Genomic DNA, 16001 nt, shown 5'->3' with positions numbered 1-16001 from the left:
TCAAATTAAAGCAATTATTTTCTATATTAGTTTTCAAATTTGATTATTATGCCCATTCTGCAAACAACACTGAAATAGCTCTATACACATTTGTTTCATCATTTTTCTACATAACATTCCAAATCTTATAGATAATGTGGTGGTGAAAACAGGTTTCTACTGAGCACACACAGTGTGCCCAAAAGCTAACTTTACAAAGTCTAAATGATGGATCAACTCTTATTATCTTGAGGACTTTGTTGACATATTCAGAGATGCTGATACCAGTTCTGTGGCCTGGTGCCACTAAGAGATCTATTAACTAGAAGTTACTCTTATATGAAATGGCAGGGATTCCTTGTTATATTTGGCTTGTCCATCAGCAAAACTTGTAATTTTAAGGAACAAAATCCCAAGCCATAAAGTACTGCCTGCTCCTTGAATTAGAAGAGGGACATAGCTTAGTTTCTAAAGTATCACCAGTATTGAAGTGAATGGGACCTCAGAGGGTGACAAGACCATGTGATTAGTATCACATACTGACACAAAGGAAAATGGAATGGTGAGTGTGATGTAGCTCAGGGCTTTGAGACCATTCAGATCTATAAGATGGCCCTACTGGGGAGTAGCTGTACCATCTGGATCTATAACATGTGCAGGCCAGTTACAAAGTATTTCGAAATAAGATCTAATTTTAGAATCCTGTTCTAAAGTAGCAATTTATGAAGATATCCAGCTGGAGAGACCCAGTGAATGTCAATTTAAATTTGACTAAGACACTATAAAATAGGTTAACTCAAAATGTTTTCCAAATCTTTGATGTATCAGAAGGCTTTGACAGTGGTAAGTGTTCTTCTACATAGTGACAAGGCCATTGCCACTTTTAAAGATAGATTCACTGCTGCACAAGCCTGTTTTCCACTTGCACAAATGCACTCAGATAGTCCTACAGAATCATGACAAGCACGAAAAATGGTGGCTCTGGTGGCAAAGTCCCATCAGCACTGACTTTCTCCTTGTCCTCTTTATTGGAAAACGTTGTTCAGGGTCTTCTCCGCGTTGAATGAGCCAAGAAATTAGCTCATGGCCTTTTCTGATAATAAGTACACTAGGAAAAAACTATCTGACATATGGAAATGAAAGCCTCATTACTTCCTTAAAGTTCCCTGTGGTGCATCTTTATACTCCACTCAGTGAGAAAGCCTGAAATTGAAATTCTGCAAAGATCACTCTTTTAATTACCCCCAAGACTAGCCAAGTTGGTTTCTAGAGTATTATCATGCCAGACAGTTCTATTTAATCCCATAGTAAATTGATGATTATTATTCATATTTGATGGAGGCTTTGGGGAAATAATATAAATAACTAGGAATGATATTATTATTGTAATATTTTATATAATAATATATGTGTTATTTTAAACACACACCATAAAACTATATCTACCTTGCTTTAATGACAAACTTGAATTTTAAACTCTTTTCATTTGCAGAAAATACTTTCAAATAAGGATGTGAAAGCAAGTGATGCTAACTGACTGCTATCATTATGTAACTTGATAATTTTCACATTGGTTAATAACACATAATGATGGTGGTAATCAGGGCCACAAATGGATACTTATCCACATCAGGAAATATAACAAGAGTTTAATTTAACTCCATAAAGAATAAATGTCAGGGGAACCCATTCCTGCAAAAGAGGTGGGAAGAGGGTAAATAATTTCTGTACATAATTACTAAAATGACTGTATTATCTAATGTGTCAGTTATGACTCATTTCTTATATTTAATCACTCTATATGACACAGATAAATGTATTTACTTTGTATCATATAGATATATCATATACATATCATATAAATATTCTTCTCAGAGTGAGTTGTAGAACAGAAGTGACATTGTGGAAACAATAAGACACATTGAAAGACGGTGGAGGAAAATACTCTGATCCCCATATTTCCATTGCAGTTTGCATAGTTTCTAAGGAAAAAAATTGAAATAAATATGCCTTTTCATATTTCATTGACAAAGATGGCAAAGGAAAAAGATGTAGAGATTATATATTATATAATGAAGCTCTTTGGATGTCTAAGAATCTTTTCTAAGGAAACTTTCAATATGGAAAATATTAATCACAAAAGGCATCTAAGGTTACTTGCGTAATGTAAGTGTGTACAGCTGAATATTAGCTATAGTGTATATTAATGCTCTATTTGGTAAAAAGCACTAGGGGTGACATGATATCTGAGAGGATTATATTATTTTTTTCTGCCACCACATAAAACCTGTGGTCCATCTAAACTAGACACCTGACACATTTTGAGCATGTCACTTTCCATGGTTTGGTTTATGCTATTCCCTCCATAGGTGGCTTATTCTACTCCTATACGCTAACTCCATTCCCACCAATTCCTTAAATGTTTCAAAAACTCTATAAACCCTGTCCTGGTTTCCCAACGCTTGGCACTCTGTCTCTAGACTTAAGCTCAGAGACAAAAAAAGTAGAAATTAAAAAAAAAAAAACACAAAAAAACAATTCCAGCTTCCAAAAGAACTAATCACCATCTTACCTCTTCTCCACCGCCCCCCCACCCAAAAAAAAAGACACTTAGCACTTAATAAAAGAAATAAAACCATAACATTACCAGGTTGTATTTAGTCTGTTCATAACTGAAAAAAAGCAAAGGAACACATCAGTCTCTTTACATGAGTATATGTTTCCAAGTGTTACCATATAGTCTCAGAAATCCTATTTCAGAGTCAAGAACAGAGTTGTTTTCGTAAGGGTATAATTTTCTTTCTGTCAAAAAGACTCAAGCCTTCTTAAATTTAGGATCTAGTTCTAGACAGGGTAGCCCTGCTTCTGTTTGCTTGTTTTGTTTATGTTTCTATCGGAAAGGAAAAGGTTGTTTTGTTTGTTTTTACTGTAGTCTTTGATATGCTTAACCATAATGGAGGCAGAGGACAAGTCAGTTTTGCTTACTCAGTTTCTAGAGCTTTCATTATTTTGATAATTATTTGAAATTTAATCATGATGATGAGTGTTATTATTGATGTTTGGGTGTTGTTTTATCCTGATTAGAACTCTTGAAATGGTAATATGGTGCTTTTCAATAGTTACTCAATGAATTATTGACCACATTTTGAACTCTGAACTGACTGATGTGTACTAATGGGCTTAGGGTTATTAGTCAGTGGTTGGGCATCAACCAGTGGATACAATAATGGGAATGCATTAGTACAAGAAAAGTAGAAAGAATGAATCACGTGTTGTAAGTCTATAGTCTTAAGAAGCATTTATGCCCAGTGAATCTGATTATAGCTTCCAGAAATAGTTTTCTATGCTTGCTTTTTACCTCCTGTCTCTACTACCTTAGCCATAACTCATGTGGTTGGATACTGCTCCCTTCTCCAAACATAGTGCCTGTGATTTCTCATAGAAACTTTGGTAAGTGGTAGTTTTCAGTACTGATCAGTAACTATGGACAAAATGAGACATTTATCTTTAATATTTTGTGAGTTTTTTGCAATTAAAAATAGTGAAACCAAGGCAAAAATTAAAGTTTCCTAGCAAAGACATAACAAAAATTCAAGATGTTTTGGAAAACATGAATGAAGAGGAATATGAATCTGAGATAAAATGAGACAGGTTATTTAGAGATGGCTGGAGAATTATAAACAACAAACAGAGACAAAAGTCCCTGAGCATCCCAGAGATTTAGAGCAAAGACCTGCCAAGACACACTGTACTCTGATATATGACTTCCATCCTTCAAAAATCAGGAAGCAAGGCCCATACCACGATATGTTTATTTCCATGAATATCTTTATTCATTAAATGAATGTGCTCTTCTCCTCTCTGTCCTCTTACTTGGAAGAGACTGTCAGACTAAAGTTTGATTTCACCTGACAATGTAAAACTTCTGTATTGGATCCAGTAGAAAGTGCTATTACATCCATCAGTATGCTTATTTAATGAACTTATTTTCTCACTCATTCAATGAAAAACTACTAAATCACTCAATAATAAAAAAGAAACTACTGAATGCCAAGAACAAATATAGGTTAAAAGTTTCAGAGTTTGGCCTCAAAGTGTAGAAGACAGATAAAAAAACAAACAGATAAATAGTAGGAAAATGTAGAATGTTGAAAGCTGATATAGATTGTTATGAGAATACATACATATAACAGATACTTAACCTCATCTGAAGAATGATAGAATCATTTCTGGAGGAATGCTAATCCAGTGTGAACAATTTAGAAAAAAAAACTACATTCTATTAACTAAATTCTTCTATAATTTATGTCAATCTCCTCTCATTTTCACCTCAGTACAAATGGAGATTCATCAGACCTGAAGAGAATGCAGCCTGTTTGTGAAATACTGCTCATTTTTCCAAGCATCAGAGCTTTAAGATTGTAGACCCACAATCTCTCATCTACAATAATGAAATTTAAAAGCTCTGAAATGTTTTTTGTTCCTTATTTAAAAGAAACACTTGAATTGATATGAGACTATCTATAGTCTTTATTTATCCCATTTGCTGTAAATGTCTATATATTTCTCTTCAGATAGATTAGTATATTTGATTATGGGGCCCACCTATACCACCTTGGAAGTATAACATATTTGAAGCCCATATACCTAATATATATTTTTTTTAAATATGAAATAATCTGAATTCCGAAACACTTTTTGAATATCAGAATGTGACTTGTTAATGTAGGGAAGGGAACAGAAAAAGAGCTAACTCTATAGTCTTGAGGTTGTGTAGGGAAGGGGCACCATCATGCTCCCTTTTTTACCATCCTCTCCTCACTCCTCCCAACATATACCTACAAACAAACACATCAGGAAATCCTGATGAATAAATGATAAAGGTAAGATTTAGATTTAGGATATATTAGAAAGGATCACTAGCTTGAGGATGATGAGTTCAAATTTCAAAATCCATTAGAAATTTAATAAAACATGTTTCTTGATAAGAAAGGGAAAAAATGCTTATTTATACCAGGTACCGCACCGTATCCTAAGAACTTGCACATGTGTGTCTCAAACTGGACTTCCTTTATATTAATTGAGACTACGCCTAGTTATCTAAATGTAAACATAGACTAATTAAAAAAAAAAAAAGAAAAAAAAAAGATCACCTGTCTGGGAGTCAAGAAAACTAAATTAAGCTGTGATTCTGCCACTGACTACCTATGCATTTAGCAGTCTTCTTATCCATCCTGAGTCATGATTTTACTTGTCAAATTCATTGCATTCATTCACACAAAAATTATTTATGAATACAATAATCTTCCAAGTAATGATGAATTTATGCTATATAAACTTTGAAGCTTTTTCTAGATTCAACGTTCTATTTTTAAACATTTAATTTAAAAATAAAGTTATGTACCTGTCTATTCTTTTATCCGTTCATCATTTCATCTTATTTTTTAATGTCATCTTATTTAATTTTGTGAGATGGGGTAGTTACATCGAAGTCCACATGGATTGTCCTTAAACAAGATAAGATTGCTCTAAGTTACTTCACTGCCCCCTTAAAGTTAAATAATCAGATTCTTATATACAAGCCACTTAAGAAAAGTGTCACAGGAACCACATACCATAGCTCTTTCTTCCAAGAAAATCAATAACTGAAGAGATTGGAAAATGGTAGAAGGTAAAGGGCAATTCATCTGGAGCACCAGTAATGAACAGCGGGAAAATGGCAGAGAAAGGTATATATATTTATTTAATAAATACTGGGGGTGACAAAAAAATGTATACATGTGACTTGTATTCATGTTTTGTTATCAGTATGTACTATTACAATTTTAATACAGTTTTTTCCTTTCTTAAAATGTATATACATTTTTAGCACCCTCTGTGTATTATGATATATTTATGCTATCTACAAATTTTATCTCTACATAAATTACATAATGTATAATTTTTTTTAGAATTTTTCTTTAGCAAGTGGGCTTAAATGATGTCACAGCAAATTACTTTTACCTTGTTTTGCTATGTTCCTCAGATTTGTTAACATATTGTTTTACTCCGTATGGGCTGTTATAACAAAGTACTACAGAATGGGTAGCTTATAAACAATAGAATTTGATTTCTCCCAGTTCTGGAGCTTGGGACATCTGAGATCAGGGTGCCAGCATGGTCGGGATCGGGTGAAGGCCCTCTCCGGGTTGTAAGCTGCGACTCATCATTGTAGCAAAAGAGCTCTTTGGGGTTATCTTTTTAAATTAAATGTATTGGAGTGACATTGGTTAGTAAAATGTAGGCTTCAAGGGTAGATTTCTATAATACATCATCTCTGTATTGCATTGTATGTTCACACCCAGAGTCAGTTCTCCTTCCATCCTATATATTTGACCCCCTTTACCCTATTCTACCACCGCCTCCCCTTACTCTCTGGTAACCACTAAAAGGGCATGAAGTCCACTCATCAGAGCTCCATCTTCATGATCTAAACACCCGCTAAAGGCCCCACCTCTTAACACCATCAAATTTGGGGTTAGGATTTCAATATGTGAATTTTGGAGAGACACAAATATTCAGTCCAGAACACATATAGTGTTTCAAATGGCAGTTTCTGGGATACAGGACCTGATTTTACACTCACAGTTCATACTTTATCCCTATCTGCCACCTGCTCTCAATTTGTCTTATGTCTATATTTAGCTCTTTAGAGGTTTCTCTAAATAATTTTATAATACCACATTAACTAATCAATACTCATTTGAGGTAGGCTCATTACCATTTCTACACTTGACAAAACAAATGTAAAAAGGTTAAGTAGAGACATAGTCAAGGTCACCTCACTTGAGATTAAAAGAGAACATTTCATATTATATTTGTTCCACTTTTGTGGTTTACAATCCCTGTTCTAATGATAAAACTGTCTTACTGGGGAAAAGGCAAAATTTAGATTTTAACAGAACATTCTCAACAAATAGTCTATGAGACCCAAGGCCTCAATTTAAAATCTTAAGGAAAGACTAGAACTTGTGGTAGGGATCTGAGGGGACCTAAGAGAGTTTCAGGCACGTGAACTGAATAATTGGGGCATATTGAACATTTGTCTGCTCATCCTTTGAAAACTTTCTACGTTTGGAGTACTCCCAACTATGTGGTAGTAGGTATATCACATCTCTTTTTATAATTCCTGAAAATAGCAAATGTCCCTTTTCTGGCTGCAAAGGCAGCTCAGTTGTATGCAAGGAAGCTAGGTGTAGCCATTCAAGGGCATCCATTTCCAGACGTTGAATTAAAAGGCAATAATGACATAAAAGTGACTGTGGAGACTACTTTGTAGTCATGGCGGTGGTGGCATTTTCAAGAAGCAGCTGCAAGGGGTGATGGAGTCAGTGGTTAAGACTTTGTTACCCAGTGTCTAGAGCTGGCAGAATTGATGGGGCAAGCCATACTGCTCCATGGGAGGGATAGCAATGCCTTCATCACATATGTTCTCAGGCATGTTTTTGAAGGAACTGATATTTAACATTTGTTCCTTGTTGTTTTCTGAACTGTTTCTTTTTCCTTTCTCTTGATATGGAGAGCTACTTAATACTTCTTTAATAAATCCACATTAAGAATCAACTTAAATTAGCCTGAATAAATTGCCATTAATTCTGATTAAGAATTTTGATTAATATAGGAGTTGGAATTAGTACTAGTTTCAGACACAGATGTCCAGAAAAATGATGAGTGTATTAGTTCTCTGTGGCGGCCATAACAAATTGCTAGAAATTTTGTAGCTTAAAATAAAAAAGAGAAACGAACAACGGGTACAACTAAATATAAGATTATAAATTCTCGCTCCCATTTCTATTTTCTCATTAGAATATTTTTTAGCTCCTTGGAGAATTCTAAACACCTGTATATTTATGTTCTTTTTGCCTAGCATTTTAAAGGGTTCAGAGTAGGTGGACTGAATGCAAATTTCTACAACTCCACTGTTTATGAGCTATAACTTCTTATAAACCTTTCTTGAACCTGGTGTAGTGAAGAATGAAGCAAAAATCCCTTCTTTGATGATATTGGGAGTCTCATTGTTATGATTTACTTTTGTTGCTACAAACCCAGGAAATAGGGAGGTTTGACTCAGGGGCATTTTATGTCTTATCATGTTTCAATGGGCTCTTTTTTTTTTTGAATTTTCATTTTTATTATATTGTCTTCTTCAGGTGTGGCATACTTTACCTCAGCTAGTTTACTGGAGTGAAAGCAAATCAAAATAGGACCAGTTACAGGTAAGCCAATCAGAGGCACACAGTGTGTGTTTATTGTCCACCTTTTACTTCTCTTGCCCATCACTATTTCCCCAGAATCTAAAGCACCCATGAGAATATTTAATGCTGCTCAAGTAATTTTGAATGAATAAATGAATCTTAGATAATCTTGTTTATATTTTTTCAAAGTTGCAGTTTTTTCTCAGGTCCTGTATATTCATAATTCTTAACTCTAGTTCTCTCTTTAACAGAAAGCATAAACATGAATTTTCAGTTTAAATATTGAAATTCCATTTAGTAACTATGTGATCTTGGATGCATTGTTTAATTTCCTTGAGTTTGTTTCCTTGTTTGCAAATAGAGAACTGTTAAAAGAAAAACTGAAGCATATGAAAAATGTCAAGAGTTTATGTGTGCAAAAATCGATTGGAATTGGGCAGTGTCCAACTAGATGGAGCACTCCATGGACAAGAGCTAGTGGAAAGGCTTTTATAGAGAAAAGACAGAAGCAAAGCAAGGAAAGTACTTGAATGTCTATAGCTTAAGCATCTGTCTTATTTGAGAAAGGCTAGTTGCTTGTTTGTGATTGTTTGTCTTTAGGTTTTGATTTCTTAACCTTGAGGCATTTCAGGCTTAGGTTTGGGTTTGCTCTCTAGGCTGCTAGTGTATTAGAACTACCTCAGCCTAATGGTCTTTTTGTTTGATTTAATAGACCACTACAATTACCTTAAGGAGTGGTTGGGAGGGTTAAAGGAGATTATTTTCTTAAATGCCAATGGCACCTATGGATAAAAGTAATAATAAACATATTCTTTTTACAAAAAATTTCCTTTTCTTTCCTTTTTTTCCCTTGCCCCTGGGGGACTGCAAAAAATAATTTGTCCTCCTTCTCCTGAGTCAGTGAGACAAAATTGTATCAATTTCTCCCCTTCTTGAGTTTATAGTTCACTGCAGACTTCAGGTTCCTTTTAAAGTCCCAGCTCTCTGCATGTTTTCCAGTTGCCCCATTCGTGTACTGCCTTCTACCTTCTGACTCAGTGAGCTTAATTAAGTAAGTTCTGGAATTACCAATTTGCTGACTCATTTTATCTCTTACAATTTCACCCAATACTTTTAGTTTGCACCTGGATTTAATTTATCTCTTTATATGCTTATTTTGCATCACTGTAGACTCATGAAGCAGCTCTTGTTAGTTCTTCAAAATAGAACATACATTCATTTTTAAGCACAAATTAAGCAGTTTAAGGTGATCAGATGTTGACTAAGGGAATCAATCGTATTTTATTTTTTTTATCTAATAAGGTTAAAGTCTTCTCAACAATGAAGATAGGAAAATGGGAGATCATGAAATAGGGGAAGTTAGAGAGAGAGAACACAAGGAAGTAAACATTTTAAGAGCACAGAGGAGAGAAAATAGATTAGTTACTTTAAGAGCACTGAAAAGTAAAGAGAATAAGGTTGGAGATTTAGGTATAAAAAGAAAAGAAACTGTTGGAGGTGTGGCTAAATCAGTATTTCTGCATGACTTCTGATTTCTTTCTTGATTGTCTAAATAAAGAATGCTTCACACATAAGATTGTAGATTGATTCCACAGGGAAATGTCTTGCCTGGCATGATTTGAGATGGTGATTGGAGAGACATATAGAAGCTATATCTACAGGTTCTATATCTAAAGTTGAATATTAGACAACTTTAAATATTTTGTTTGCAGAGAAGTAAATCTTAAAAAAATGTGGAATTTTTGCCTATTACAACATAAAAGGATTAGCGTGGATATGTCAATAGAACTATTTACTAGCTTTTCTCTAGAGCATAATTAAGCTTAGAAACTTTTAATACAAATGAAAATGCACAATTCTGGGGAATCAATATCAGGAAACCAGTTCTATTTTCTTCTCTCTTGAAGGTGTTGCTTCTCCTAGCGTAGTCTACCACCTACTTATTACACCTTGAATATCTGATAAAAATGTAATTTCTAGGTTATACCTAGGTCCCACAGAATCACTGAACTAAAGCATGAGACAAAAAGATTCCTTAATTAAGGTAGTAGCGCTTGATCCAATAAGAGCCTGATGTGCAAAGTAGCTGAAGACATCTGACTATTGAAGCACTGATGGTACACTTAGTTTAAGTTATTTTTAGTTTAGTAAGTGAACAAAACATCATATTCTAGTTCTAATTATGCTAGCAGGTGTGTACCAGAAAATCAACTTGACGGAATATCCATCTTGGGTTCATACGGGCTGTGTGAAAATAATTAAGTTTAAAATTGTCAGCCTTGCTCTTATGACTCTGTGTGTGTGTGTGTGTGTGTGTGTGTGTGTGTGTAGAAAAAAAATAGCCAGTGAGAGCACTATTTTTGGGGGGAACACCTGCTTACTTTCTCATTAGTCCTATATTTCAAGATGACACTTCACGGATATAAGGTAGAGGCCTATGTTGGGATGCAGTTACACAAGGCTTAATGTAAAGATTCAGGTCCCTGGGGTGGCAGCATGGCTCAGCTGGTTAAAGCTTGAGCTCTTAACAGGGTTGCCGGTTCAATTCCTGCATGGGAAGGTGGGCTGCACCCCCTGCAACTAAAATTGGAAATGGCTACTGAACTTGGAGCTGAGCTGCACCCTCCAGAACTAGATTGAAGGACAACTGATGAGTCCTGGAAAAACACACTGTTCCCCAATATTCCCCAATAAATTAAAAAAAAAAATCAGGCAACTGATAAGTAAAGAATGTTACTAGATATTCTGAGTAGGGGGAGATAATGAAGTGTTAAAGACTGAATAATAAAGTATTAATTTTATTATTCTGCCATCTTGAGTTAATGGGAGTAAGCTTACTTTTCAGATGCTTAGAGACAGAAATCTTTCCACCACTTGTCTAAATCTCAAAGTGTGACAGTCCAAGTTATGACAAGCCTTTTTAATACAATATAGTTTTCAGTTGTTTAATAATTATTGAGAGTTCTAGGCACTGGGGAAACTGGTACACCCATAATTAATAAGAGAGATAAGTCTTCCTGATTTAGTAGATCCATTTATTGGAACACACACCATTCTTGATTGTTCCATTCTCTTAAGTGGGATCAGATAGCAATATGTTACTGCTGTAATAGCAGTTCCCTCATTCTGGACATACACCTATTAACTAGAGCCTTAGCTCCATTGGCAACCATAGCAGCTTTCTGATTCCTATTAATCTCATGGTCAAATGAAATTTCTGGTTACCAAAGTTCAAAAATCGGAGGATCATTAGTAGACAGGGCAGTAGAATGTGGTCTGGGAACTAGATTCTCCCTAAAAGGGCAATAAAAATATTGAGGGAGTTGACCATGCTGAAGGAGAATACAGTCTATTCTGAATTGAATGGTTTCCAAAGTGTCTTAGTCAGGGATCATTTGACTCTGAGTAACAGAACCCATTTAATGCAGCTTAGGAACCTAAAGGAAACTTGGTTAGAAGAAAGAAGCACAGAGAAAAATGGCAGTGACAAAGGAGTCATGAGGTATTAAATTTTAGCTCCAGAAAGTCAAGAGAGCTTGATCTCTGGTCTATGCTTCACACACATTTATTCTTTTTGTTCATGCACATTCTTTTATTAAATAAATGACTAATACAATTACAGCTTCACCTTTTTTTTTTTTTAAGTTTTACTAAGATATAATTGATATGCAAGAAATTAAACACATTTAATGTATACCTCTTGATGAGTTTGGGCATAAGCTTATACCCATCATGTTATCACCACAATCAAGGTACTAAATATATTCATTATCTCCAAATTTTGGTGTGTGTTCTTTTGTGGGTCGTTTCCTTTTTTGTGCATGGTAAGCACTCTTAATATGACATTCTTCTTAATGTAAAGTGCAGAATAACATGTTTTAACTATAGATATAATACTATGATGTAGAGCAGGTCTCTAGAACTTATTCATCTTGCATAGCTGAAACTTTATAACCATTAAGCAACAACTCCTCATCTCCTTCCAGCCCCTGGTAAAGACCATTCCATTTCTTGCCACTATGAGTCTGACTGTTATAGATATCCCATGTAAGTGGAATTGTGCAGTATTTATCCTAACAAATACCCAATAGAAATTATGTAGTCACTTCAATCTCAGGAGAGGGATTGGTCCAGTTGACACCCAGGTGTTTATCCCTGGTCCAATCTTGGGTGATCACAGTGACATGGTCCACACTCTTCCTGCATCAATCATACCTGGCAAAACCCCAACCCTACATAAACCTTACCATCTGATATTTCCACAGCTACAGTCAGTAGTTGAATTTTTTGGGGGAAATTATACAACAGTGCCCATATTTTCAACGAAGTATGTGATCAAAAAAGTCAAAAGATACTCAAACGTAACCAACAACCTTTGGGTCACCTTCTATGAGACTTCCTTTCCTGTATTCCAAGACTTCATATCTTCTCTCTCCATAAATAATCACCTTCCCTCTTCATGCTCAACTGGGAATGACAGTCTGCTCACATAGTTCATTGTGAAAACAGAAATCATCACACGCAAGATTCTGCATCTCCAGGCCACCTCCATACACTCACCATCACCATCCTCCTCATCATCAGAACATTGACCACAACAGCAGCAATAATAACAACTGCACCTCTCATTTCTTTTTCCTTTTCATCTGTTATAATGGAAAATATCATCTATCAGAAATCAACTCCTCTATTGGTACTTGTGGTTCTATCTCCTTTCAAGTTTTTTAAAAACCTTTTTTCCTTTCAGATATCTTTATTGTCCTCCACTATCAATCTTTTCTTGTTGATCATAACCAGAAATATAAAAACAGATACATTTATATATTTTTACATATATATGTATATATGTATACATATATACATTTATATGTATATACTAAAATACTGTAAGGCATTATTATAATAGCTAAGAGCACATGTATAATTCTTCCGAAAATTTTCACCAAAAAAATGTTGGGAAGAAAGCAGAGTTTGTAAGTTTTAAAAAGTGAATAAGTGTTAAAGACAAACTCAGAAATCCTACCGAGGACCAGAAAACTTGAACTTTCAACCTAAGGGATAATTTATGCATTGCAATTTCATCTAATAATATTTAATTACAGTGTTAATGCCTCCAAGGTACTTCTCTGGGTGTGTGGTAACAGAAACAGTGACAAGAAACTTAAGTTATAATCTTAGCTATAAAACAAACTTCTACAGAAGTCTGAAGTCAATAACAACTTTAAATTAAATTAAAATGAAAAATTAAATTAGATAAACAAATTAAAATTTTTTAAATAAAAATAAAATAAGATTGTTACAAATTTTTAAATGAATCAATTTCAGTAAATACATAATGTTGAAACCAGAAAAATATTTCTAAATTATTTTATACATTGTAGTATATTCTAGATATATATTCTTGAATATGTATCTAGTATATTCTAACACATGTGATATCTAGATTGTAAAATATACTAGGTATATTCTAATATATGACATATTACATATTCTAGTGTATGTGTCTGTATGTATATGTCCTAGTATATATTACATATCAAACTTAATTATATCTCTCAAATATATTTGTATTCTTCCAAAGGGAAAAAAAATCCAAACGTAATTATCTTTCCAAAGCTAATTTTTGGCATATAACATATGCAATAATGAGACAATATGGAATATAATATCCCCTATTGCACAAGGTTCCTATGAAAATATAATCTAAATCTTTCATACATATATATTTAAAAGCGATCATATATAAAGTGTCTTATAGAGTTTCTGACACATAGTGGGTATCTAAAAATGTTAGCTTTGGTTCTTTCTTCCTCTGTATTATTTTCTTTAAAAAATCCTAGCTGCAGGAGCATCAGTAAGCCAATGAAGAATATACTTTGTTGGAGATACGGCTACCATCGTGATCCTTTAACTAGATTGCTTTCTTTGTTTGACCTTTTCATTGAGCAGCCCTGCTTTCTTCTCAAGACTAAACAGAGACTTCATTTTGTTAAGACTAAGTTAGGGAGTCTTCCTAGAGTTGTCGTCCCCTGATTGTAAGCTTTAATTATGAGTGTGCCAGTGTATCTTCCCTACTTCAATATAAATCCTTTAAGGATAAGGTCATCTTCCCATTTCCTAACATACTATTTTATTTAGAATGGGTCCTAATCAAATGTTTATTGATTGAATATTTTATTTTATATATGAGGTATTGGGTTGCTCAGCAATTCAATCACTTTTTAATTTTTTTCTTCTTTATTGGCTAAACAGTGGAGTAAAAGCTCTTTTAATTGCAAGTGACAGGAATCTAACTAAAACTAGTCTAAGCCAAACAGGGAAATTTATTTAATCCAGTAAGAAGGCAGGAGTGGACTTGGCCTTAAAAGAAACTTTGAATCATGAATGGATAGACTGTCAAAAAGAGCCTTCTCATTCTTTCTGTTTCTTATTATTTCTTTGTATTTAAGCTTTATTCTTTTTATCCCAGATGGTTTTTTGCATGCAATAGGACACCTAAGTTTAGAAAGTTCTGTATTCACACACTTCCAGTTTGACAACCCAGGGAAAAAAGAGTATCTCTCTTCATTTCCAGTTGAAAATGTTCTGAGGAAGAACTTGCATTGATCTAGTTTGGTCTACCCCTTAAATCAGTCATTGTAGCTGAGATAATGAGAATTTGTCAATTAGCTTTTGATGCAAAACAAACAAACCTGAAACTTAGTAGATTAAATTGCAGCCATTTATCTATACAACAATCCCAAAGAGTGGTAATTTGAATTTAGTTGGATGATTCTTCTCATCTTGGCTGGGCTCATTTATATAGTTGCGGTCAACTTGCTGGTCTAGAATGGCCTCAACTGGCATGTCGCGTTTCTGTTTTAATGTGGTTTCTCATTTTTTTTTTTTTTTTTTTAAACAGGCTGTTTTGAGCTTCGTATACTGTGGCTGGACAGAGCTCCAAGAGAAAGAAAAAGTGGAAGTATGCAAGGTCTCTTATAGCCTAGGCTTGGATCTGGCCTTTACTGACTTCTACTTCATCCCATTGGCCAAAAAAGTCCTAAGGCCAGACCAGATTGAAGAGGAAAAGAGACTCTAACTTTTAATGACAGGAGTTTAAAAGTAGGACTTGCAAAGGATGGGGGTACAGGTAAAAATAAAGGATTGTGGCTACCATAGAGATACAGTTTCAATAATGTATCATTCATACACATGCTGTATTACAGATCAGTACCAGAAGAAATAGTACAGCACTTACATTGCTAGTAAAATTACTGCTTCAGTTTCACATTTAGTTCTGTTTTTGTCACTTATTCTGCTCTACCATTGTTCAACAAATATAACTTTCTTGTACTTTCTTGCCTTAGTATTGTTTTTGCCTAATTGCCTGTGTTTCTGACGTTCCTGACACCTCTCTGAATGTCTTTCTAGCTTTTAAACCCAGTTTGATTGCTTATTGATGAAAACCCACCACCTGTGGGAAGCTTTTAATGTGCTCCAGGTAAAGGTAACTTTTTCTTCTTAGGAACTATGGCAACGGTTCTCAATTTTGGCTGCACATTAGAATCTCTTTGAAAAAATTAAAAAATCTCAATGCCCAGGTACACCCCAGACCAACTATAACTGCATGTCTGAGAGACAGATCCCAGCATCACCTTGCCTGGTGGTTCTAACGCCCAGCTAAGGTTGAGAACCACTGTTCTAGAATAATTTCTGACAAACTTACTCATTTGTTAATAAAGCAGGGGTACCGTGGTTTATTTCTACCTATACTAGAGTTCTGCTGTATGCTACTTCATACATAGTTAG

The 16001-nt window shown here is 34.5% G+C and overlaps 1 long non-coding RNA gene across 1 annotated transcript in view; it reads left to right on the top strand.

Annotated features, from left to right (window-relative positions):
- Nucleotides 1-15550, top strand: part of LOC141570430 (uncharacterized) — a 50977-nt gene extending 35427 nt beyond the window's left edge. The window contains exons 2-3 of the long non-coding RNA XR_012494436.1: nt 8169-8234; nt 15115-15550. This is a non-coding gene — a long non-coding RNA (uncharacterized LOC141570430). The remainder of the gene's footprint in view (nt 1-8168; nt 8235-15114) is intronic.
- Nucleotides 15551-16001: the final 451 nt, after the last annotated feature.

This window comes from Rhinolophus sinicus, linkage group LG03 (genome assembly GCF_036562045.2).
Source record: "Rhinolophus sinicus isolate RSC01 linkage group LG03, ASM3656204v1, whole genome shotgun sequence".
Lineage (NCBI taxonomy): Eukaryota > Metazoa > Chordata > Mammalia > Chiroptera > Rhinolophidae > Rhinolophus > Rhinolophus sinicus.
This window is presented reverse-complemented; position numbering and strand designations above follow the sequence as displayed.